The sequence below is a fragment of the Scomber scombrus genome, chromosome 2 (genome assembly GCF_963691925.1).
Source record: "Scomber scombrus chromosome 2, fScoSco1.1, whole genome shotgun sequence".
In the NCBI taxonomy this organism is placed as follows: domain Eukaryota; kingdom Metazoa; phylum Chordata; class Actinopteri; order Scombriformes; family Scombridae; genus Scomber; species Scomber scombrus.
In genome coordinates, this window is record NC_084971.1 from 10,276,288 (window position 1) to 10,303,092 (window position 26,805).

Consider the following 26,805-nt stretch of genomic DNA (forward strand, 5'->3'; position numbering starts at 1 on the left):
GACAAACTTTCTCAAATAGAAATGCAGAAATAGAAGATGGTGTCCAAGATAACATCAAGGGATCATCACATGGTTGATCTTCTTTTAAATATCTTTATAATTGCATGTATTAACTTCTTTCTTTGACCTAATTCAAAGTTCACTGGCAGTTTCTGGAAATGGAGGCAAATGAAATTCATTCTTAAACTCAGTGTACTTTCTGGCATTTCAGTCAAAGCTGTTGACAAAAGGTGGTTATAAATGGGCTACTCGGCAGATACATTAACACTGGAATGTGAAAACTAGTGAAGACTGACAGGCCTCTATTGTCTTTCAACAGTGACCTGACCTGAAACTGATTGTAGAACCATAAAATGTATCAACCCATGACTTTTTATTTGTGCTCCAGCTCTTTCAAACAGAAGTGTTAGGTATTATTTAATTTTTGATAAATAATTAACTGTTCTGATGTGATATGAATCATTGCTGTCAATGACACATTTACATGAACTGCCTCACCAATGAGGCCTATAAATTCTCACCATCGCATCCACTGGGACATTTTCACTGTCAACTTTTTCCTGGATTCTCACTCAGTCTCTCTTAGGTACGTACAACTCCGACAAAAAACGAATGAATTTTATGCATGGCAGCAGTTTGAAAATATAATTTTAACATTGTACATTTGTGTTGAATTTGTCATTTCTCTAAGTCGTCTTATCATGCAGTTTTCTGGGGATTATCAAGACATTTTTGTTGTCTTTTTAACAGGTTTGTGTCCCGGATGTTGTCCACCATGGGGGTGCCTGGGGCTTTGTTATTGATCCTAATTTTGCAGATTATCACAAGAAGCACTTCAGGTAAACCATCCGTCATCTTATCATCTTGGGTTATTTTCACTGTGTAATGGCTCTTTCCCTTTGGATTTTTTTTTTTTAATTTGCATTTGTTACATTTTCCACATTTTCTGTAAAACGTGAAAGGACTTCCATTGAAAGACTTTAATCAAACGGTGCCTTGGATGCTTGATCCTTGAATTGCTTCCTTACACTTCATAACTGAAAACACCATAAATATCAGGATGAATTACACAGATTCTGCCCTCATAAATAATAATGATAAAGCTATACACTGTAACAATTCTCAGTTTTTCCCTCATATTTTCATTTCAAATTTAGGTAACATTTGAGACTATTAGTTTCAAATATTCTTACCTGCAGAAGTCAGGAATTTTTCTTACACTGACTTAGATATCAACATTTGAAAAGCCTTTTTTATGACCACCCTATTACATCAAATGGAAAATATGAGATGTCCTGAACATGATTTCAGACATACTATACTTTAATGATCAATACACCTTAGTAATAATAATCCAAAATATTATTAAAAGGCAGATATCTAATTCAGATGTAAAAGCTGGCAATCACACTCTTAGTCTGTCAATTTATTTTTAGAGATATCACTCAGTGAGGAGATTTAAAGAATCATTTATAATTCAGTGGAACTTTACTTACAGAATACCTAATTAATTAAATTATCCAGTTTATTATATTTATTTCACTTGCATGTACTAGCTGAATTTAATTGTTTCATTTAGAAAAGCTCCTGAAAATGAAACTATCCTGTTGCTTTTTACAGGGATTCTTGTTTCCAGCTGTGATTCATGTCATGATGAAGCCACCTGCCAGGAGTCACGAGAAAGAGGTGACACCTTTGCCGGCCAGGCGCTTTCTTGTGTCTGTAAAGATGGCTTTGTAGGCGACGGTCTCACCTGTTACAACACAAAACTCTGCAGTGACTCTTCTTGCTGTAGCCAAGGTTATCACTGGTCACCAGACAGCGGCTGTGTGGACACTGACGAGTGCTCCCTCCCAGTCTCGCCCTGTTCTCCATCTCAGGTTTGCCAAAACACACCAGGCTCCTTCAAATGCACAGAGCCTTCCTCCAGCACCAGATCAGGCCCCTCCTCCCAGTCTGTCCAGTTCAACTGTGGACATGGTGTTTGTCCCTTAGGTATGGACTGCATTGGAAATAATGGAACTAGTTGTGCTGACCCCTGTGACCACTACACTGTAGTGGATGATGAGTGGCGTTCAACTAATAATACAATGAATCAGATCCTACACTGTGATCGAGATGTTAACTGGAAAGGCTGGTATCGCCTGTTCCTGGGGCAAACCAATGCTCATATTCCTGAGAGATGTGTGGCTGAGAACAGATGTGGAACCCATGCTCCTCTGTGGATAACACAACCTCACCCCACACAGTCAAATGAAATTGTAAATCGCAATGTGTGCGGTTCCTGGTTTGGAAGCTGCTGTGGTTTTAACTCAAACATCATCCAAGTCAAGCTATGCTATGGAAACTACTATGTCTACAAACTTGTGAAGCCAACCGGATGTTCATTTGCATACTGCACAGGTATTGTTTTATATGAAAAATCTTTATACTGATGCAAAAAAAATCAATCTGCTTACTTAGTCTATTAATGTATAGGTTTTAGACTAATGAATGAATTAGACCACTGTCCACTTGTTTTTAGATTTTTTAAAAGATTTTGTTTTTTCATTGTTACAGACGTTAACAGTACAGAACCTGCATTTATTTCAACCACACCTGATCCAAGACCACAAAACTCCACAAGTGCTGAGGTGACATCTGGGGCCATTGTCAACACAACAGCAGGTAACAACACAATAGTTGAGGGACAGGTCCGCCTGGCTGACGGAGGAAACAGCTCCTGCTCTGGTAGGGTGGAGATCTTCCACCGAGGACAGTGGGGCACAGTGTGTGACGATGGCTGGGACCTGGCTGATGCTCAGGTGGTGTGTAGACAGCTGGGCTGTGGCAGGGCTCATAATGCATCACTAAATGCAGCTTTTGGACAAGGCAGTGGACCCATCTGGTTGGATGATGTCATGTGCACAGGCAGCGAATCAGAGCTCAATGAGTGTAGACACCGAGGGATTGGATCTCATAACTGTGGTCACCATGAGGATGCTGGTGTGGTTTGTGAAGGTAAACACAAATGCAGTTAAAGCCAATGAAATCTCACTGTGTAACTTTTATTATTTCTGTTTTTAGTTCCCAAAGATATCATTGTTTTCATAAAGTCCATATTTCAGAAACTTTATGTTGTATGTTTTTCTGTTAGCTGGTTCACCAGTGAGGCTGGTCAACTCTGACAACCGCTGCTCTGGCAGAGTGGAGGTCTACCATGAAGGACAGTGGGGGACAGTGTGTGACGATGGCTGGGGCCTGATTGATGCTCACGTGGTGTGCAGACAGTTGGGCTGTGGCAGGGCTCTTAATGCACTACAAAATGCAGCCTTCGGACAGGGCAGCGGACCCATCTGGTTGGATGATGTCTCTTGTTTTGGAAACGAACCATCGATAACAGAGTGCAGACATCAAGGATTTGGGGTCCACAACTGTGGTCACATTGAAGATGCCAGTGTTATCTGTGAAGGTAAATGTTTATTGTTCACATTAACCAGGCAATATCCTGATCAATAATTTTCACTTTTTTACCACATAAAATATATATTGCTATGGTGGCCTTTCTATGGGTCTCGGCCACCTTCCTTAGTTCAGAGGAGACCTGCGGTCCTGACGCGCTCCAATAACACAATCACTGCATGGCTTGGATCGAACAGAGTTTTTATTCTACTTTAGATGGTGCAGTGTCCACAGCAAAACATAAGCCCCAATTAGGCGATAACGGAAAAAAAGAGCCGTCCAAAAACAATACGGCTCTCCCCTGTCTCATCAGCAACACCTGTTACCTCGCTCCTCTATGTCATTTCCTGGGAGGACCTCATCATATAAACATTTACACCGTTAAACTAAAACATAAACTAAGAGCCATTATTTATTTAATTGTCTATAATGCCGTATTATGATACATAAAAATAATCAAACTAAATATGCAGAAATGGCTCTAATAATTGCTTTTAGAACAATAAGTCCAAATTTGGCGCCCATGTTAAGCTATGATAAAGACAGGGGGCTTTTGCTTTTTAATGCTGATAGCAGTGCAGGCTGTGGTTATCTTGTGAGTTGACAGAGACTTTTCTTTCAGTTCAACCAGGATTCAACAGCACCGTTTTACCAACCACACCTGATCCACGACCACAAAACTCCACCAGTGCTGAGGTGACATCTGGGGCCACTGTCAACACAACAGCAGGTAACAACACAACAACTTCGGGTCAGGTCCGCCTGGCTGATGGAGGAAACAGCTCCTGCTCTGGTAGGGTGGAGATCTTCCACCGAGGACAGTGGGGCACAGTGTGTGACGATGGCTGGGACCTGGCTGATGCTCAGGTGGTGTGTAGACAGCTGGGCTGTGGCAGGGCTCATAATGCATCACTAAATGCAGCTTTTGGACAAGGCAGTGGACCCATCTGGTTGGATGATGTCATGTGCACAGGCAGCGAATCAGAGCTCAATGAGTGTAGACACCGAGGGATTGGATCTCATAACTGTGGTCACCATGAGGATGCTGGTGTGGTTTGTGAAGGTAAACACAAATGCAGTTAAAGCCAATGAAATCTCACTGTGTAACTTTTATTATTTCTGTTTTTAGTTCCCAAAGATATCATTGTTTTCATAAAGTCCATATTTCAGAAACTTTATGTTGTATGTTTTTCTGTTAGCTGGTTCACCAGTGAGGCTGGTCAACTCTGACAACCGCTGCTCTGGCAGAGTGGAGGTCTACCATGAAGGACAGTGGGGGACAGTGTGTGACGATGGCTGGGGCCTGATTGATGCTCACGTGGTGTGCAGACAGTTGGGCTGTGGCAGGGCTCTTAATGCACTACAAAATGCAGCCTTCGGACAGGGCAGCGGACCCATCTGGTTGGATGATGTCTCTTGTTTTGGAAACGAACCATCGATAACAGAGTGCAGACATCAAGGATTTGGGGTCCACAACTGTGGTCACATTGAAGATGCCAGTGTTATCTGTGAAGGTAAATGTTTATTGTTCACATTAACCAGGCAATATCCTGATCAATAAGTTTCACTTTTTTACCACATAAAATATATATTGCTATGGTGGCCTTTCTATGGGTCTCGGCCACCTTCCTTAGTTCAGAGGAGACCTGCGGTCCTGACGCGCTCCAATAAAACAATCACTGCATGGCTTGGATCGAACAGAGTTTTTATTCTACTTTAGATGGTGCAGTGTCCACAGCAAAACATAAGCCCCAATTAGGCGATAACGGAAAAAAAGAGCCGTCCAAAAACAATACGGCTCTCCCCTGTCTCATCAGCAACACCTGTTACCTCGCTCCTCTATGTCATTTCCTGGGAGGACCTCATCATATAAACATTTACACCGTTAAACTAAAACATAAACTAAGAGCCATTATTTATTTAATTGTCTATAATGCCGTATTATGATACATAAAAATAATCAAACTAAATATGCAGAAATGGCTCTAATAATTGCTTTTAGAACAATAAGTCCAAATTTGGCGCCCATGTTAAGCTATGATAAAGACAGGGGGCTTTTGCTTTTTAATGCTGATAGCAGTGCAGGCTGTGGTTATCTTGTGAGTTGACAGAGACTTTTCTTTCAGTTCAACCAGGATTCAACAGCACCGTTTTACCAACCACACCTGATCCACGACCACAAAACTCCACCAGTGCTGAGGTGACATCTGGGGCCACTGTCAACACAACAGCAGGTAACAACACAACAACTTCGGGTCAGGTCCGCCTGGCTGATGGAGGAAACAGCTCCTGCTCTGGTAGGGTGGAGATCTTCCACCGAGGACAGTGGGGCACAGTGTGTGACGATGGCTGGGACCTGGCTGATGCTCAGGTGGTGTGTAGACAGCTGGGCTGTGGCAGGGCTCATAATGCATCACTAAATGCAGCTTTTGGACAAGGCAGTGGACCCATCTGGTTGGATGATGTCATGTGCACAGGCAGCGAATCAGAGCTCAATGAGTGTGGACACCGAGGGATTGGATCACACAACTGTGGTCACCATGAGGATGCTGGTGTGGTTTGTGAAGGTAAACACAAATGCAGTTAAAGCCAATGAAATCTCACTGTGTAACTTTTATTATTTCTGTTTTTAGTTCCCAAAGATATCATTGTTTTCATAAAGTCCATATTTCAGAAACTTTATGTTGTATGTTTTTCTGTTAGCTGGTTCACCAGTGAGGCTGGTCAACTCTGACAACCGCTGCTCTGGCAGAGTGGAGGTCTACCATGAAGGACAGTGGGGGACAGTGTGTGACGATGGCTGGGGCCTGATTGATGCTCACGTGGTGTGTAGACAGTTGGGCTGTGGCAGGGCTCGTAATGCACTACAAAATGCAGCCTTCGGACAGGGCAGCGGACCCATCTGGTTGGATGATGTCTCTTGTTTTGGAAACGAATCATCGATAACAGAGTGCAGACATCAAGGATTTGGGGTCCACAACTGTGGTCACATTGAAGATGCCAGTGTTATCTGTGAAGGTAAATGTTTATTGTTCACATTAACCAGGCAATATCCTGATCAATAAGTTTCACTTTTTACCATACAAAATATATATTGCTTTTAGCACAATTGGTCCAAGTTTGGTACCCAGTGATAAACTTTGTTTGTGAATGTAGGTTTCCTTTTATATTGTCAAATGTCTAAATTACACACAGAGGAGAAGGTTTATGGAGATTTTCATCTTGTGTGTAGCATTTACCATCTCATTTCATTTGCTTTCACACTTTTATTCAAACTTTTATCTTTTTCTTTAGTCAAGTATCCTCCACTCCAGCGTCCCCAACTTATTTGTGGCCGTGATAAACTCCAAGTAGGCCTGGATTTGGCTAGCACGACATCCTCTGGTTTGAACCCATTCACTGGCAACCTGGCAGTCCGCAACTGCTCCTCAGTCAGAGTGCATGATGGTGTAGTTTGGTATGAAGTGGAGACCCTGGCAGGAGCCTGTGGAAACACACTGACGGTAAAGACTTTTGTATTGTTGTTGTTTTTTCTTCTTCTGTTAACCTAAGTACATGTCTATAAAACTGCTCCAACATACTCTCTGTTGTGTTATATATTGTATATGTTGTTCAAGGTTAAACCCAGACTGTTAGCATAGTGTTAGCTACAATAGTCATCATCCTAAATGAACATTAGCTGGTTGGAGATACAGCTGAAGGTGAACTGCTACACTACTAAGTCTGTAGAGTCATTGCAACATTATGAAAATACACTTACTTAACATTTTTAGTGTTCAATTTTGTTGTTGTTGTACATATTGTGATGCCTATAGACACATAGTCAGTAATATAACCTGGGGTCATGGAGTGTTTTGGGTTTTTCAACATCAGACACCATCATCCTGACAATCAAACCAGGGTTTATCCTCCTCACCTTGTGTCCAAGTAGAACGCATGGTTCATAGCTAATGATTCACAACCATCTTAATGCCTTGTTGTGGCATTAGTGATGTTCCTGATGGCTGTCTTGACTATGCAGTCCTTTGATTTTGTAAAGAATTTGAAGGCCCTGCAGTAGTGGAAGGCTCATTCTCATTGAATCCGTTATTTTTGCAATTAATTAATACTGATAAATATTAAGACTAACCATTATGAAATGTATATGTTGATGTCATCCTTTTATTTTTTTTTTATTTTTTTTAAATGTCCGTGTGTGTGTAACAGGCAGAGTCTACACACTGTGCACCTGGCTATTAAAATCTTGATAAATGCACCCTTAAAATAACAATGAAATATGCAATCAGTTTACTCTGCCTCAAAATAGCAATGCACCAACAATGCACCTCAGCACATCTCATTTTGAGACCAACACGCTCATATGCACACAGATGAGTGTATTTGCTATTTAAGCAACATGGGCGCTGGACGGGAAAATGGCAACTGTGTCAGTCTTAAACTAGCAAAGACACATGCTGTCCACTGCCTGTAAGATAGGGCCCTGTGTCTATAAGTGTTGTTGAGGCACTGGTTAATCTCCTCTTTCGAGCACATCAAGAGGCCACTTCACCTCTACCCAAGCAGTTTCTTGGTGAACTTGGTTTGGCATGATTGCAGCTTGCTTTCAGGCTTTCTTTGCCCCTTCTTCTGTGCCAGTGTGCACTGCAGAGGATGATGGTTTTCATCTTCATGATATTACAAAGATCTGCTAAAGAGGTCTCATTCTCCCCTTCACTACCTCCTCCTTAGAGATTTCAGCTCCTGTACTTGTACTTTACTCCTACCACCTGGTGGTGATCAGTGCTTCTGGTCGCCATCACTGTGGACTGTGGCTTCCATGATCCAGTCCACATCCTCAGCAAACAGGAGCCATTCTTCTTTTTTTTAGTTAGCTGTTGTAGACTACACTTGACACATTAACGTTCAGATATTCTGCTTTAAGGTCAAGTGTGCAGTATATGGCGGTTCTGGCCACTGTGGGATGAAGCCAGGCCTGGCACCTCCTGACATCTCACCAGTTATAAACCTGTCCTTGTTGGGTTACACATAATCATTATAATACTAATGTTTATAATCTTTATTATACAGTATTTATAAAGCATTTTTCAACAACTCTGAGGCAAGAGAAATTCCTCCGGAGGTGGAAGCCAAAGGTCCTGCAGACAAGGGTCTCCACCAGATATTTACAGTTCACCCATTAGGGCCAATACATGACTAGCACAGAGGTCCAATAACAAAGCACCACTTGGGTTCAGATCAGACCGGTATTTCCTCCCAATCACTTCCCTTCAGGTTCCTTCATTGTTGTCCACGCTGAAGTCCTAAAGTAGAACGATGGAGTCACAAAGCAGGACCACACCCAGAAACATCAAGAAGCTCAAATACTCTTAACTGCTGTTTGGTGCATTCGCACAAATAATGATCAGGGCCTTTCTCCCAATGACACATATAATCAGTTGAGGGCTCTCATCCTGGGCTCTCATCCCGGGAGTTTTCCCGGTGGGCCGTTTAATAATGGGCCGGCAGTGGCTGCCCTTTTTTTTTCTTTCTTTTTTTTTCTGCGTCTCGCAATGGTAATTCTCACACATCAAATGCATACTGATGCCCTGTGGCTTGTGACTTGTCTGTCTACCTGGCTGGCCCAATGATGGGCTACACAGGCCCAGGAGTCCCACCCATGCACGTTCTAGACCCCCCCTCATCTGATCAGCTTTAATGATGACCAATTGTTATGACAGGTAGAGAAAAAGACAGAGAGAAATAGCGCAGCACAACACGCACGCAAAATGGAGAAAAAATGAAAAGGTGGTGCCGAAAAATTGCGAGAAAAAAAGAAAAAAGCACTAGCTCAAGATGCCGCGAAGAGTGGTAATATTTTAAATATGTTCGCTGCGCGGGCCGGTGTCGCCTCAGGGTCTTCAGCTGCAGCTGCGGGTCCCTCTCATCAGGAGGAGGAGGAGGGAGAAAGTGAGGCTCCTGCAGCCATGGTGCTAGAGGAGCTTAGTGGTGGTGATGGCAGGTGTGTGCTAGGCTAACACGTTGTGGATAAACAATTAACACCGTTAATTGTAATAAACATTACTTGACACAATCGCAAACTCTGCATAGCGTGGAGTGTTAGTGTACAACTACATCTAGTTATCTAAAGTATGGGAAAATGATAACCATATTCATATGATTAATTGACGCGTTTATTAACCACTATTTTATACTAGATGTGGTTTGAGCATGTATAAATGCTATTTTCACAATTTGTAACCTATAATTACATTCCCCAACTCAGAATTAAAGTGTTTTATGTATCATCATGCACCTTTCTTCTGTACACAGTCCAATTTGGTCAGGATATGTGATACAATAAAAAGTATATACAGTATTATTGAGATATTAAATATATTGCAATATACTGTGATTCCTTGGGATTTTAACTGTAAATTATGTATCAAAATTAAAACTTTAACAATAAGATAAGCTCAAATGTCTGATAATCTTTTAATTTTTATTGATGGACAATTGTAAAGCAAACATATGCTCATGAAAAGTCATGACAAACTGAGCTATTTGTGTTAAATACAGTACCAAAAAGTTACAAAAGTAATATGTATAGTCATGTAAAATATTAACAATACTATTACAAAATTACAAGTATTTCCTCTTCTGTCATACTTGTCAGTATGTTGAGCTATAAAAAGTGTTGATTGTTCAGAATCGGAATCATTATACTATTATTTTCCATACTTTAGTCAACTAGCTAAAGTTCTCTTTGCATTCAGACTCATTATTTGCATGTAATCTTGTAAACTTATTCCACACTATTTCTCTACTCTTCATGTCCAGGTTTGACAGCAGCAGTCCCGGTAGATCATCTCCTGTGGAGATGAGCTTACCAGAGACCCCAAGCCCACCTGTAGATTATTTCAGCCGTCCCAACACAGACACCCTTCAGCTGTTTTTAAATCATCACCCTCAACAATCAACAAGGGACCCCAAATTGCAGAGAGTTTTCCGCTGCGAGGACGGCACCTTTAGAAAGTGGTTGTCATACAGTTGGATTGTAGTGGGCCACTCTGGTCCAGGGTCCAGGGCTGAATTTTTGTCCCAGTCCAGGCCTGACAGGGAGCCAAGATTTATTTGTAAAATTGTGGGTGGACTTTGGAGGACAAAAAGAATGATTTTTGATTAAGCCGGGGGAACATTTTGCAACATCAAGCATGTTATTTCTGACAGACAAGATAATAAATAATAAAAGTTACCTGCTTCACTGGTGTATGGGACATAAATGGAAGCCACAGTCAGCAGTGATGCAGATCATATTGGTTCTGATTATGTTTGTGCTACCTGTATGTTAGTCCAACCAAATACTATTGTTATAATTAACACTGGTTTTCGGGTCAGCAGGTGCTGCTAATAGTACTGACTGATAATTTATCATCTTCCGTCTTTCAGACCAACCACACACATGCTACATACTCCAACAGTTTATTCATCTATCCAATGGACAACATGTCCTTCGTCGTTCCTGTGAGTGTTCCCTTCTCCTGTGCCTATCCCTTGGTCACAAACACCAGCCTGAATGTGGCTATCAGACCCTTCCTGGAGTGAGTAGTCTTTTATTAAAGGGGATTATGGTGTCTTTCACCATGTCCAGTTGTAAAATAGAAAAGTGTTACATGATTAAACACTGAGACCCACCAAAGTCTATACAATTTTAGTTATATTTTTGACTTTTAAGGCTATCATGCACTAGATAGAAAAATAGTTACCTTTACCTTTTAATTTGAAACCAATTTTACATATAAACATGATTACAAGATGAGTCAGTCACTGTCATGAAGTACACTCATGCAGCTTAACTTGTTATTCAACAGAGTGGTCATTCATGAAGATTACACTAGCACACATGCTTACTGGCTGCTATCTTAGCTTAGCTCTCTGCTAGTCTTATTTTGCAAGTCTCTGCTTCACATATAACAATGACAGTGCTGCAGTGGCCTCTATAGGGGTGACCATAAATCTACAGGGCTGTAAATCATTGTCATAATTTTCTTGACAGACTGGCAGGTGGCATTTCGGGCTCAGGTATCAAAGCCAGAGCCTCCATGTCTCTGTTCCGCAACTCCAACTACACAGAGATTTATCCAGCAGGACGGGTGACCCTACCAGTGGGCTCTCCATTGTTCGTGGGGGTCTCTGTGGATGAGAGGGATACAAACTTTGCAGCTGTTCTGGAGGACTGCTACGCCACTCACTCATCAAACCCTGACGATCCCATGCGATACACTCTCATCCAGAACAAGTATGTGTCCCTCAGCAGATGCTTTGTATAGTATAATGAAAATGGGGGGAAAAGTTCAATGTATAGTGATGTGAAATGGCCCTGATGACCCACCCCATCCTCTCTACCAGGTGTCCCACTGACCGCCAACAGGTGTCAGTGGTTGAGAGCGGCTCATCTCGCAGGGCTCGTTTCTCTGCCCTGTTCTTCCTGCTCCAGGGTGAACACCAAGACGTTTTCCTTCACTGCAGCCTCAGCCTGTGTGACCAGAAGAGCTCCTCCTGTGTTCCAGTGAGTCACACGTGTCACTTTATCAATAGCTTTGTCAATCAATAATCAAAGTTGCTTAAACACTGGGTTTTAATGGTATTGTTTAATCCCACCACGCAGTCTTGCACAAGGAGGACACCTCGCTCTGTTTCGACTTCTGCTCCTATGAAGCCACACACTATTGGACCAATCATGTGTGAGTATGATTTACAATCTGTTCTCATCTGATGTTTCAACACAATAAACTATATGGAATAATAAGACGGTTTTCCCTTTTGTCTTCGTCTGTAGGGGACAAGTCACCGGAGTGAGCTGGTTACATACAGTAACAACGCACACACGTGTTGTGATGTGATATTATTTTCTTTTAAGATGTTTTTATATTCATGAAGACATACATTTCTAAAATCTGGTTACAACGAACAATTAAATCCCACCATACTTTGTATTATCCTTCAATACGACAAATTATATGAGTCATAATAAAATGATACATCATAATTAATAATAGTACTTTTTCTGCTTCTCTGTGTTTATTTTCAGTACAGCCATATCTGTCAAACATAACATGAGGATTGGGCGGGGGGGGGGGTTAAATATTAAAACTAAGCCATTTTTGCATCACTTTCCTTTAAAAAAAAGTTTTTCTTGCATTTGTTTACAAAATATTTCCTCTGTTGCATGTATCTAAACATCCATCCATCCATCCATCCATCCATCTTGTTTCCGCTTATCCGGGGTCGGGTCGCGTGGGCAGCAGCCTAAGCAGGGAAACCCAGACTTCCCTCTCCCCAGCCACTTCGTCCAGCTCTTCCCGGGGGATCCCGAGGCGTTCCCAGGCCAGCCGAGAGACATAGTCTCTCCAGCGTGTCCTGGGTCTTCCCCGGGGTCTCCTACCGGTGGGACGTGCCCTGAACATCTCACCCGGGAGGCGTCCGGGAGGCATCCTAACTAGATGCCCGAGCCACCTTATCTGGCTCTTCTCAACGCGGAGGAGCAGCGGGTCTACTCCGAGCTCCTCCCGGATGACCGAGCTTCTCACCCTATCTCTAATGGAGAGCCCCGCCACCCTGCGGAGGAAGCTCATTTCGGCCGCTTGTACCCGCGATCTCGTTCTTTCGGTCACTACCCAAAGCTCATAGGTGAGGGTAGGAACGAAAATCGACTGGTAAATGGAGAGCTTCGCCTTTCGGCTCAGCTCCCTCTTCACCACGACGGATCTGTGCAGAGCCCGCATTACTGCAGACGCCGCACCGATCCGCCTGTCGATCTCCCGCTCCATCCTTCCCTCACTCGTGAACAAGATCCCGAGGTACTTGAACTCCTCCACTTGGGGCAGGATCTCATCCCCGACCCGGAGGGTGCACTCCACCCTTTTCCGGCTGAGGACCATGGACTCGGATTTGGAGGTGCTGATTCTCATCCCGGCCGCTTCACACTCGGCGGCGAACCGATCCAGTGAGAGTTGGAGATCACGGTCTGATGAAGCCAGCAGGACCACGTCGTCTGCAAAAAGCAGTGACCCAATCCTGAGGTCACCAAACCGGAACCCCTCAACGCCCTGGCTGCGCCTAGAAATCCTGTCCATAAAAATTATGAAATTATGTTTCTAAACAATAGCATGGATTCTTATTTTAATCCAGTAACCGATCTTCCATATTACAGGGTAAACTGTCACCTTTTCTTTAAACAAAACCCTGTACCTTGATGGTGGAATACGCTGTAGTTAAAGAAGAAAATGTATAACCAAATTGCAGCCATGATGCGTGACTTTGGTCCAGACTGAAATGCCTCTGTGTATTCCTTTCTTCTTCCACAACCAAAAGGCCAAGGACATGTTCTTATCAGACATATTCTTGACTAGAAGTATCTATGTTACAAAACTGTCAATGCTAGTGGTGAGTGAGAGTGGTGTGAAAATGGTAAGCAACAATGCTTTATTTATGGTTTGTATATCTGCATTCCTAGGTTTTCCCTTTTTGAAAGATGAATACAGGCTACCACCAGTCTTTGAGGTGTGTTGAAGTGCAACTTTCTTTATGTTGGTTTGGTGTGTCTGGGCTTTAACATGCATCTAGAGACTGTGTCTGTCCCCCGTCCTAAACCAATTAAATCAGCTTTCAATAGAAGAGCGATACACAAAAGCCTGACCAAAATTAATACCACTTCAGTAATGGATCATCAAAATAAGAGAGTTAAATGTGGACTCTTAAACACTAGATCTCTCTCCTCTAAAGGTGTATTAATCAATGATATAATATCAGATCATCATATTGACTTATTCTGTCTTACTGAAACTTGGCTGCGTCAGGATGAATATGTCAGTCTAAATTAATCCGCTCCTCCCAGTCATATTAATACTCACATTCCTCGAGACACCGGCCGAGGAGGTGGAGTTGCAGCCATTTTTAACTCAGACTTAACAATCAACCCTAGACCTAAACTTAATTATAAATCATTTGAAAGTCTTGTTCTCAGCCTTTCTCACCCAGCCTGGAAAACTTTACAGCCAGTCTTATTTGTTGTAATCTACCGTCCTCCTGGCCCGTACGCCCAATTTGTATCTGACTTCTCAGAGCTTTTATCAAATTTAGTCCTCAGTACTGATAAAATAATTATAGTAGGTGACTTTAACATTCATGTGGATGTTGAGAATGATAGCCTTAACACTGCATTTATTGCATTATTAGATTCAATTGGCTTCTCTCAAAATGTGAATGAGCCAACTCACTGTTATAACCACACCCTCGACCTTGTTCTGACATATGGTATTGAAGTTGAACATTTAATAGTTTTCCCTCATAATCCTTCTTTATCAGACCATTACTTAATAACATTTGAATTTTTATTACTGGACTATACACCATTGGACAGACATGTTCTTACAAGATGTCTGTCTGATGGTGTTGTCACTAAATTTAAAGAAATCATTCCATCAATGTTGAACTCAATGCCATGTATCAATACAACAGAGATGACTTATTCTGATTTCAGTCCCCCCCAGATTGACTGTATTGTCAATAGCACTGCCGACTTACTGAGAACAACTCGGGACTCCATCGCTCCCTTAAAAAAAACAACAGAAAACATCTCTTATAGAACTAACCTCAATGATTACTTCCTCCAAACCATCAACCTGTCTCTTAGACCCGATGTGGGAATGTTGGGTCTCTTTAAAATTAAAACCTGAAGAGTACGGTTTAGAACCTGCTCTATGTGTGAAGTGCCTTGAGATGACTTTGTTGTGATTTGGCGCTATACAAATAAAAATTGATTGATTGATTGATTGATTGATTGATTGATTGATTGATTGATTAATGTAAGTGGTAAGGAATAAATCCAAATGTCTTGTTCTGTACAAAAATGTATGTGTAAATTTACTTAAAGCTAAGATAAAATTTCAGAGTTGGTTGTTGAGTGATTGTCTTCCAAAGTTTCAGACTTTTTGGGACAAAATTCCTACTTTTTATTTTTCCTGGACATAGTTTGCTTGCTGTGCTTTGGTGGAAGGATAGTAACACAAAGAGGGAATTTAATGGTAAAAAGGCTAAGTAGATGACTGTTGATGTAGATGTTAACTTCAGATGAACTTTATATATTTATAAAAACACAACAAAATTTTGTTTTTAGAATAACATTTTAGAATAAAGTCTAGATTTTATCACATTCAGGAGAGATCTAATCATGGCTGTTTTGAACAGAAGGAGCAATTACAGTAAGCAAAACCAGTTTCAATGTCCAAATTGTTGAACACGCCAAGAACAAACAAGCTGCTATTTATGTACTGCATGTACAATTGTTATCTTTGCTCAATTGTTGCTTTATATCCTATAATAACACAATTGATGAAGTGTTGCATGCAGAGCAGTGAGTTTCAGAGTTCACAGCCAAATGTATAAGGGTCAGGGAATTCTCTGCTGTATAACAAAACTTAACTGTTTGTATACTAGAAATCCACTGCAAATCAGTATGTTATTCTGTGGTTGTTTTTCACTTTATTACAAAAATACTTAAACATAATTTAAAAAAAATAATGCTTAATGTCTTAAAGTCTATGTGAGGGATTTTTTGTGTCGTGTGTGTCTCAACTTCTGTAAACACGTCAGCCTCAGGCGTTCTGTGTACCTTAACTTCTGTAAATGCCTAAGCATCAGGTGTCCAAAGTACTTGAAAAAACATGACACTATTTTTGTGTATGAGGAAACTGTAAGTCAGTGGAATGTGTAAAAATACATCCTTGTTGATCTTCCAAACCAATTATCTCTTTTAGTTTTTGTTTCCTGGAAACTTTGACACATGTCAAATAAAAATTAATATATTATGTCCTTATAAGGAAACGGATTGCCTTGACATAATATATAATAGAGAGAGAGCGAGAGAGAGAGAGCGAGAGAGAGAGAGAGAGAGAGAGTGTGTGTGTGTGTGTGTGTGTGTGTGTGTGTGTGTGTGTGTGTGTGTGTGTGTGTGTGTGTGTGTGTGTGTGTGTGTGTGTGTGTGTGTGTGTGTGTGTGTCCTTTGTAGTGTAGTCCTCTCTGTCTCTAGTTTACATGCATATGCCCCGTGACCCAACAGTAAAATATACAAGTTAAATCAAAGTTTTTCAATGTTAAATTTAGTAAATCCATTAACTTGCCTACCTGTTGCCAATAGGTTTAATCATAAGGCATTACCCTAGAATATTAAAACCCTGAGGAGGAACAATTGCAAAACAAAAAACAGTTTCAATGTCCAAATTGACACATTGTCATTGTTTTAACACATAGCCTACTTGGAAAAACATAACACTATTTTTGTGAATGAGGAAACATTCTGACTGTTAAGTCAGTGGAATGTGTAACAATACATCTTTGTTGATCTTCCAAACCAAATTATTTTCACTGCCAAGTGTCTCTTTTAGTTTGTGTTCTCTGGAAACTTTGACACATGTCAAGGGCATCCGTTTCCTTATAATTTTTATTATTATTATTATTTTTTTTTTTAAATGCTTAATGTCCTTAAGTCTAGAATAAAGACATGCTCAGACATGAAGAACAATAATTTCCACCCATAACTACTACTACTACTACTACTACTGTACTACTACTACCATAACTACTGGTACTGTAAGTGCAGGACGAACCATCTAGAGCTGTGAGTTCACCTCTGTGCCACCATGGCTTCCCCAGTAGCAGGTGTATCATTGTCAGGAACCATAAACTATCCATGTATTCCTCCTTGTGTGCGTTAGAAGATGAGGAATCAGGGGACTGGAAACAAAGCATAAAGGAGAGCTAGGGCCACAATCGGTGAGCGAAGGCATCCACTCCCAGTGGAGAGTCATTTTGTGTGTTTATGGAGAACCATAACACAAACTCTGCATCTCCTTGTGAGGCAAACAGATCCACCTCCCCGTTCCTGAATTTGTCCCACAGCATTTGAATAAGTGTGGGATTCAATCTCCACACTTATGTTGGACCTCCCAAATTACATTTGGCCCATTTCTGTTGGGAGACTTCTGGCCATTTCCAAAAGCCGAGCTGAGAGAATACTGCCCTGGCGATTTATATACACCACTATTGTCATGTTGTCTGTCCTCACCACCACATGCTTGTCTGTCAGCAGTGGGGCAAAGTGTTTCAGTGCTTTCAGCACCATGAACAGCTCCAGCAGTTTATATGGAAAGATGGCAACTCCCTCTGGCTATGAATGAGTGCACAACTATTTGTAACTATTTATTTCTCCCTGTCATACATCAAATCAAACCTACACTCTTGATTTGTGAAAAACAGTTGCGTGCCAAGCAGTAATCTTAGAAAATGTCCTGAGTCAGAACCAGTTGGGACAAACAAAGACATGACAAGATAATTGTCACAACAGTGCTGGGGTGTGGACAGTCAGAAAAGGGATAAAAGCAGTGAAAGAGCAGTCGGCCTGAAGGAGAAGAAGAAGAAGAAGAAGAAGAAGAAGAAGAAGAAGAAGAAGAAGAAGAAGAAGAAGAAGAAGAAGAAGAAGAAGAAGAAAACGAGTCTAACAAAGAGCTGAAGCATCATCAGAGAAACCTCGGAATCAAGTACCTGCAAGTAACCTGCACACTCTTTTTTTAAAGTCTAATATTAATTGGTTAAAGTGGGCTGTTCCTCTCTAAACTCAATTTTGGAATCATTACTACTACTACTACTACTCATCATAACTACTATCTGTAGTTGGCTCTGTCTAGGACCACCTGAAGTTGAGTTTAGACCATTGCATACATTCTGCATTCTCTTTTTCTGTGGTATTTCAGAATCTCGATGTATGTCATTATGCTTAGATCGGCCTTATGTATTTTTATTGTTTTAGACAGCTCTTTATTATTTTGTCTTATCTCATCTTCTTGTAACATTTTTAATACCTGAAAACAATACAGGATGATACTTTTTTGTAAGTTCTATCTCCTAAACTACAATGGGTATGAAGATTTGGATGAATTTCTGTTCAATTTTTAATTCAATTTATTTGACCAAGTTAACCAAAAGGCTAGTTTTCATCAGTAATCCCTTTGTAAAGCATCCTAAGATAATAAAAAAAATGTCAATTTACAATAGTTAAGAGCATACTACATTGTGATAAAAAGCTTACAACAGTTCATTCAATAATTATATGAAAACGAATTGGCAGATTCTTAAAAGATGTGAAATTCATTGCAGTAAACATAAAATCTATATTTTCTTTCAGAAATACCCAACACACACACACACACACACACACACACACACACACACACACACACACACACACACACACACACACACACACACAAACACGTGCAAAGCTCATAAATAATTTCCATTTTCCATTGTATCTTTAAAAAACGTTAAAATATGGAAATGAATCTAAATCAGTGTTGAGTGGATTATTTGTTTATCAGGCTTTAGAGAAAGGGAAGGAATTACATCTACAATATACCTTATGCACCTCTGTGTCTTGGGTAAAGTGATGCCAGTCAAGGGATGTGCCCTGTATCCAAAATCGAATAAATTTTATCTAGAGGACAACAGAGTTGTTGTCATCATGAAGAGAGCGTTGAGCTGAACAGAGAAGTTGAAAGAAGTTGAGTTATAAGATATGACCCCAAAAGGTAAAAATCTGAAAAATTTCACAACAGCAGAAATTGAAATAATTGTGTTGGAGGTGGAAGCCAGAAAAGGCGCACTTTACCGTAGCGTGTCCTCCGGAGTGACGATGTTAAAAAAAAAAAAAAAAAAAAACCTGGTCAGCAATTACTGATGCTGTGAATATTGTGTCCACCACTTTGGTACATGTAAAAAAAATGGTTTGACATCAAAGTTGATGCCAAAACACGAATCGCAGATCAGATACCATATAGAAACAAGAGAAGGACAAGGAACACCCGATCTGACAGTAGACGCCGTCTATGGGGGGGGGGGCGGGGCGGGGGGGGGGGGGGGGGGGGGGACGCTTTTCTATTAAAGACTGGTTTATTTGAATGCACCACTAGCTATTAATTTATAAACATATACGTTCAAACTCCAAAACTTCTCAATTTACTTTTATTTGAAAAAGCATCAAAAGACACACCTGAAATAGTGTGTCGGGTTGATGGGTAATGGTTTGTTTAACTGAGCAGGGCCGGTATGTATTAACTCAGACCGGGTTCGGATTGAGCTATGAGTTTCAATTAAGCGTTTTAAAAGAACATGGTAACCTTTGATACAGTGTGTACCTGTGTGCTTACTGGAGTCCCAAAAACTCTTCATCAGAGCTGTCGTTGTGCGCAAATATTGTGCCCAAGTCGCAGTAAGTCTCACCAAGCACACTGTCCTCGGACTCTGTGTCAGTCCCAGAGTCAAACAAAGCATCATCCTCTGTTCCATCCAGTGGAAAACACCAAAGTTAGTGAATATTTTAGGCTTCAAATATATGCTGGTTCTGTGTGTCGCTGCCACAGCTCAATAAAAGCTGCTCATCTGTGCTCTTTTGCATATCTCGCTTCAACATCTGCTGCTGTCGCTAACTAGCCGACATTAAGTTAGTTTAATATCCAACATGTATTAGTCTGTACCTATGTTTTACAGTTGGTTTGACATCCTGAGATCAAAAGGTCAAGGAGCATAATAACTTTATTTATTCATTTTAATTGTAAACGTTGACGAAAAGATATATTTGAAAAATAAGACTTGTGGCACATGAGGGATATTAATCTGTATGTTATACAGTTGGTTTGACATCATTCACTCAAATGGTTGAAGCGCATAATAGGTTTGTATTTCAAATGTCAAATGAATGTTGAATATTAAACTAACTAAATGTCGGTCTCGACCCGGTGTCCCAAAATACATCCGATCAACACACTGGATCACCTCCCGCCAGTGAACCCGCCTGGTTTTATTTTTTTATTTTTCTGTACAACATACAGCAGTTATCTACATTATAGCCTAGTTCATAAGTGTGGATGCTCACATCATTATGTTTATAATTATTGTGATAGTTATCATTCTTAGTTTGGACGGCCTTTTACATACCTAAAATCATATCCAGATCCAACCTCTCACTGTATTTTACTGGTGTATAGGACACCGGTGTATAAGACGCACCCCACTTTTAAAGGAAAAAAATCGCGTTAAAGGTGCGTCTTATACACCGGGTTTTTACGGTAATAAGGCTAAGAATATAATTTTTAGGCCCGGATGATGCAATAGAAAACATTAATGAAACACTGGAACATTTATTGTATATGTTTGCAAATGAATAAGTGCATGACTTCAGAAAAATGAAGATAAACCCATGAGGAAAAGTGAATTATTTCACAAATTTATTCAGTTTACATTTGGTAAAAAGGCATTTTAACTTAGCATTATTGAAGATGCTGCATTAAGGCGTAGAGCACTGCAGCCCTGCCATCATTTGTGCATAGGCATGGTCTGAGGAAGTTCTAAATTTGGTCGCAGAGTACGAACAAATTTAGGTAAGAACATATTGATGAATCCCAGATTTATGTGTCAATCGTGTGTACAGTTTGCACAGATTTGTGCGTACACACTGTTTGTGAATGAGGCCCATTGTCTCTACCCTCTCCATAGAAAGGGTCAAGGGTCACAGTCAACTATGGCCCAGCATGCTCGCAATTGATAGATGGTAACAACGGTGAACAGTGCCTGAAACCTCAGCAGGGTGGATGCTTGCCAAAACAGGAGTCTGAACTTCCTGTATCAGATTACTCACCCTCCCTGTGTTGAGATAGACTTGGATAGTTGCCAATGGTTTATTAAATATAATCTCCAGTAGCTAGGTATTGAGGTATTGAGGTATTGAGGTATTGAGGCCTGGTGGTTTGAAAGGAAGAGGGCTAAAGGATTGCTCCACTGTGTTAAAAGGAGATTTTACCTGGGTATTTTTTTAATTTATAAGATGATATCATTCCTCCAGACACTTTGAAGCTTTATTTCTTTGTTAATGTTGTCAAGAAATGTATGTAACTACCTCTGTCTACCTGCTCAAACTATTTAACCCTGATGCCTTCGATAATATCTTATGTGATCATGTGATCACAACGTTAAAATAACCAAAAAAATGAATTTTTAGCTCATTTTCCAACACCACTGACAGATATCTGACTTCAAGAACGTCATGAGTCACAACTGTGGTAACAACAAGCATGCCCAGATATGTTCATCACTTTGTGTCCTCTGAAAACACATTTATCGCAGTGTGATTCTGTAATGTGTTGTGTTGTCTGTATTGTGTTGTATCAAGACATGTTTGTTGTCTTCTTTAACAGGTTTGTGTCTTGGATGTTGTCCACAATGGGGGTGCTGAGGGGTTTATTATTGATCCTCATTTTGCAGATTATTGCAGGAAGCACCTCAGGTAAACCATCTGACATCTTATCATCTTGGGTTACACATTATGACACATATTCACTGTGTAATTTTTTAACTGTCAACACAACAGTTGAGGGGCAGGTCCGCCTGGCTGACGGAGGAAACAGCTCCTGCTCTGGTAGGGTGGAGATCTTCCACCGAGGACAGTGGGGCACAGTGTGTGATGATAACTGGGACCTGACTGATGCTCAGGTGGTGTGTAGACAGTTGGGCTGTGGCAGGGTCCTGTCAGCACCACGTAATGCACACTTTGGACAGGGCAGAGGGCCTATTTGGTTGGATGATGTCATGTGCACAGACAGCGAATCAGAGCTCAGTGAGTGTGGACACGGAGGGATTGGATCTCACAACTGTGGTCACCATGAGGATGCCAGTGTTATCTGTGAAGGTAAATGTTTATTGTTCACATAATATCCTGATCAATAAGTTTCACTTTTTACCACACAAAATATATATTGCTTTTAGCACAATTGGTCCAAGTTTGGTACCCAGTGATAAACTAATCATGTTAAGCTATGATAAAGACAGGGGGTTTTGGCTTATTAATGCTGATAGCAGTTCAGGCTGTGGTTATCTTGTGAGTTGACAGAGACTTTTCTTTCAGTTCAATCAGAATTCAGTAGCACAGTTTTACCAACCACACCTGATCCAAGAGCACAGTACTCCACCAACACTGAGGTGACATCTGGGGCCACTGTCAACACAACAGTTGAGGGGCAGGTCCGCCTGGCTGACGGAGGAAACAGCTCCTGCTCTGGTAGGGTGGAGATCTTCCACCGAGGACAGTGGGGCACAGTGTGTGATGATCACTGGGACCTGACTGATGCTCAGGTGGTGTGTAGACAGTTGGGCTGTGGCACGGTCCTGTCAGCACCACGTAATGCACGCTTTGGACAGGGCAGAGGGCCTATTTGGTTGGATGATGTCATGTGCACAGACAGCGAATCAGAGCTCAGTGAGTGTGGACACGGAGGGATTGGATCTCACAACTGTGGTCACCATGAGGATGCTGGTGTGGTTTGTGAAGGTAAACACACATTTATGCAGTTAAAGCCAATGAAATCTCACTGTGTAACTTTTACTTATTCTGTTTTTAGTTTCCCAAAGATATTGTTTTTATGAAGTCCATTTTTCAATATTATAATCTTGTATACTTTTCTGTTAGCTGGTTCACCAGTGATGGTCAACTCTGACAACCGCTGCTCTGGCAGAGTGGAGGTCTACCATGCAGGACAGTGGGGGACAGTGTGTGACGATAGCTGGGACCTGAACAACGCTAATGTGGTATGCAGACAGCTGGGTTGTGGCAGGGCTCGTTCAGCACAACACAGTGCAGCCTTTGGACAGGGCAGCGGAAACATCTGGTTGGATAATGTCTCTTGTTTTGGAGATGAATCGTCAATAACAGAGTGCAGACATCATGGACTTGGGGTCCACAACTGTGGTCACATTGAAGATGCCAGTGTTGTTTGTGAATGTAGGTTTCTTTTTATATTGTCAAATGTCAAAATTACACTCAGAGGAGAAGGTTTATGGAGATTCTAATCTTGTGTGTAGTATTTACCATCTCATCCTTTTGCTTTCACACTTTTATTCAACCTTTTATCTTTTTCTTTAGTCCAGCATCCTCCACTTCAGCGCCCACAACTTATTTGTGGCCGTGATAAACTCCAAGTAGGCCTGGATTTGGCTAGCATGACATCCTCTGGTTTGAACCCATTCACTGGCAACCTGGCAGTCCGCAACTGCTCCTCAGTCAAAGTGCGTCATGGTGTAGTTTGGTATGAAGTGGAGACCCGGGCAGGAGCCTGTGGAAACACACTGACGGTAGAGACTTAATCTTTTCTTCTTTTTTTTTCTGTAAACCTAAGTACATGTCTGTAAAACTGGTCCAACACATCATTGTATCCTACTGTGTTATGTACTGTATATGTTGTTCAGGGTTAAACCCAGACAGCTAGCATAGTGTTAGCTACAATGGTCATCACCCCAAATTAACATTAGCTGGTTGGAGGTACAGCAGAAGGTGAACTGCTATAAAAGTGTGTAGAGTCATTGCAACATTGACAAAATGAAGCATCACATTAGTTCATGTAGGACACAGAAGACATACACCCCAGCTGTAATCAGATGACAGCCGCTGATTGAATCAACATTCCTTATCAGTCCCACACCAATCCCAGCCATTCTCACAACAAGATGGTCCATTTAAATATGGTTCCCACCTACACTAATCTTTGCTTCACCAACACTGTTGCTCACGCTGCTGCTGCTGCTGCTGCTGCTGGCAAAGCTTGCCTCCACCACCCCAGCCTTCACCTTTCTGGTTCAGGGTCCCATCATGGCTCAAGGGTGAATCTGAAACTCATGGCACTCTGCATGGGCGTTTTGCATTGCGCTCCCTATTTCAGCTCAGCATGCTGCTAGCTAATCTAGGGAGCATCTTAGAGTGGAGCCTTCAGCACCAAGCAAAACAGTATAATTTTGTTATCCAGTTTTGAAACCTTGTAAATGGTGATCTGAAAAAACCTCTGAAAAAAAGATTAGAAACTCTGAAAAAAAAGATTCAGATCAGAGTTTCAGAGTTTCAGATCTTTTTTTCAGAGTTTCAAATCTTTTTTTCAGAGATTCTGTGGGAGAACAGTGCCAAATTTGAAACTCTGAAAATGTATGGTTGAAAAACTGTAAAAACAGTGCTGTAATAAACAAAGAAAAGTTGCAGAGATTTGAAATGAAAATTCAAATACAAAATAATGTTTTCAGAGATTTTTTTTTCAGCCTATCAAAACACTATATACACATTGAAAACTTAGTTCCAAAGTTTCAAATCTTTTGTACGCTTTCAAACACGGAGTTTCAAACTTTCAACGTTTTTTCTTTCAGTTTCGCGTCATGGCAGTGTCTTGGCTCCATAGAAATACAGTTACTTAAAATTTGTAGCCTTCATTTCTGCAGTTGTTGTAGTTGCACATCTTGTGTTGCACATGGATACAGTCAGTAATGTAAACTGGGGTCATCGAGCATGTTATTTCTGAAAGACGAGATATTAAATAATGAAAATTACCTGCTTCACTGGTGTATGAGACATAAATGGAAGCCACAGTCAGCAGTGATCATAGAGATGCAGATCATATTGGTACTGAATATGTTTGTGCTGCTTGTATGTTAGTCCATCCTAATATTACTATAATTAAGACTGGTTTTCATGTCAGCAGGTGCTGCTAATAGCACACCGTCTCAAGCTGACATAATCACTCAACTGAGTGATAATTTATCATCTTCTGTCTTTCAGACCAACCGCACACATGCCATCTACTCCAACAGTTTATTCTTCTATCCAATGAACAACACGTACTTCGTCGTTCCTGTGAGTGTTCCCTTCTCCTGTGCCTATCCCTTGGTCACAAACACCAGCCTGGATGTGGCTATCAGACCCTTCCTGGAGTGAGTAGCCTTTTATTAAAGGGGATTATGGTGTCTTTGACCATGTCCAGTTGTAAAATAGAAAAGTGATACATGATTATACACCAAAGTCTATACATTTTTGTTATATTTTATATATTTTTAATGACTTTTAAGGCTATCATGCACTAGATAGAAAAATAGTTACCTTTACCTTTTATTTTAAAACCAATTTTACATATAAACATGATTACAAGATGAGTCAGTCACTGTCATGAAGTACACTCATGCAGCTTAACTTGTTATTCAACAGAGTGGTCATTCATGAAGATTACACTAGCACACATGCTTACTGGCTGCTATCTAAGCGTAGCTCTCTGCTAGTCTTATTTTGCAAGTCTCTGCTTCACATATAACAATGACTTAGCTGCAGTGGCCTCTGGTGACCATAAATCTACAGGGCTGTAAATCATTGTCATCGTTTTCTTGACAGACTGGCAGGTGGCATTTCAGGCTCGGGGACCAAAGCCAGAGCCTCCATGTCTCTGTTCCGCAACGCCAACTACACAGAGACTTATTCAGCAGGGCCTGTGACCCTACCAGTGGGCTCTCTGTTGTTCGTGGGGGTCTCTGTGGATGAGAGGGATACAAACTTTGCAGCTGTTCTGGAGGACTGCTACGCCACTCACTCATCAAACCCTGACGATCCCGTGCGATACTCTCTCATCCAGAACAAGTATGTGTCCCTCAGCAGATGCTTTGTATAGTATAATGAAAATGGGGGGAAAAGTTCAATGTATAGTGATGTGAAATGGCCCTGATGACCCACCCCATCCTCTCTACCAGGTGTCCCACTGACCGCCAACAGGTGTCAGTGGTTGAGAGCGGCTCATCTCGCAGGGCTCGTTTCTCTGCCCTGTTCTTCCTGCTCCAGGGTGAAAACCGAGATGTTTTCCTTCACTGCAGCCTCAGCCTGTGTGACCAGAAGAGCTCCTCCTGTGTTCCAGTGAGTCACACGTGTCACTTTATCAATAGCTTTATAAATCAATAATCAATGTTGCTTAAACACTGCGTTTTAATGGTATTGTTTAATCCCACCACGCAGTCTTGCACAAGGAGGAAACGACGCTCTGTTTCGACTTCTGCTCCTATGAAGCCACTCACTATTGGACCAATCATATGTGAGTATGACTTACAATCTGTTCTCATCTGATGTTTCAACACAATCAACGATATGGAATAATAAGACGGTTTTCTCTTTTGTCTTCATCTGTAGGGGAGTGAGCCGGAGTGAGCTGGTTACATACAGTAACAACACACACACGTGTTGTGCTGTGATATTATTTTCTTTTAAGATGTTTTTTAATTCATATTAATCATTCATTACCACCATACTTTTGTATTAATCTTCAATTCTACAATGTATAATGATTTAAAAAATTAAGGTACATGATAAATCAAGTTGTTTGTTATTCATATTAATCATTAAATCTCACCATACTTTTGTATTATGATTCAATTTTACAATCTAGAAGAATAAAAAAAATGAAGGTACATGATAATTAATAATAATACTTT

At 41.0% G+C, this 26,805-nt stretch overlaps 1 pseudogene; it reads left to right on the top strand.

Annotated features, from left to right (window-relative positions):
- The first annotated feature begins 754 nt into the window (after positions 1-754).
- Positions 755-26,511, top strand: LOC134001291 (deleted in malignant brain tumors 1 protein-like; annotated as a pseudogene).
- Positions 26,512-26,805: the final 294 nt, after the last annotated feature.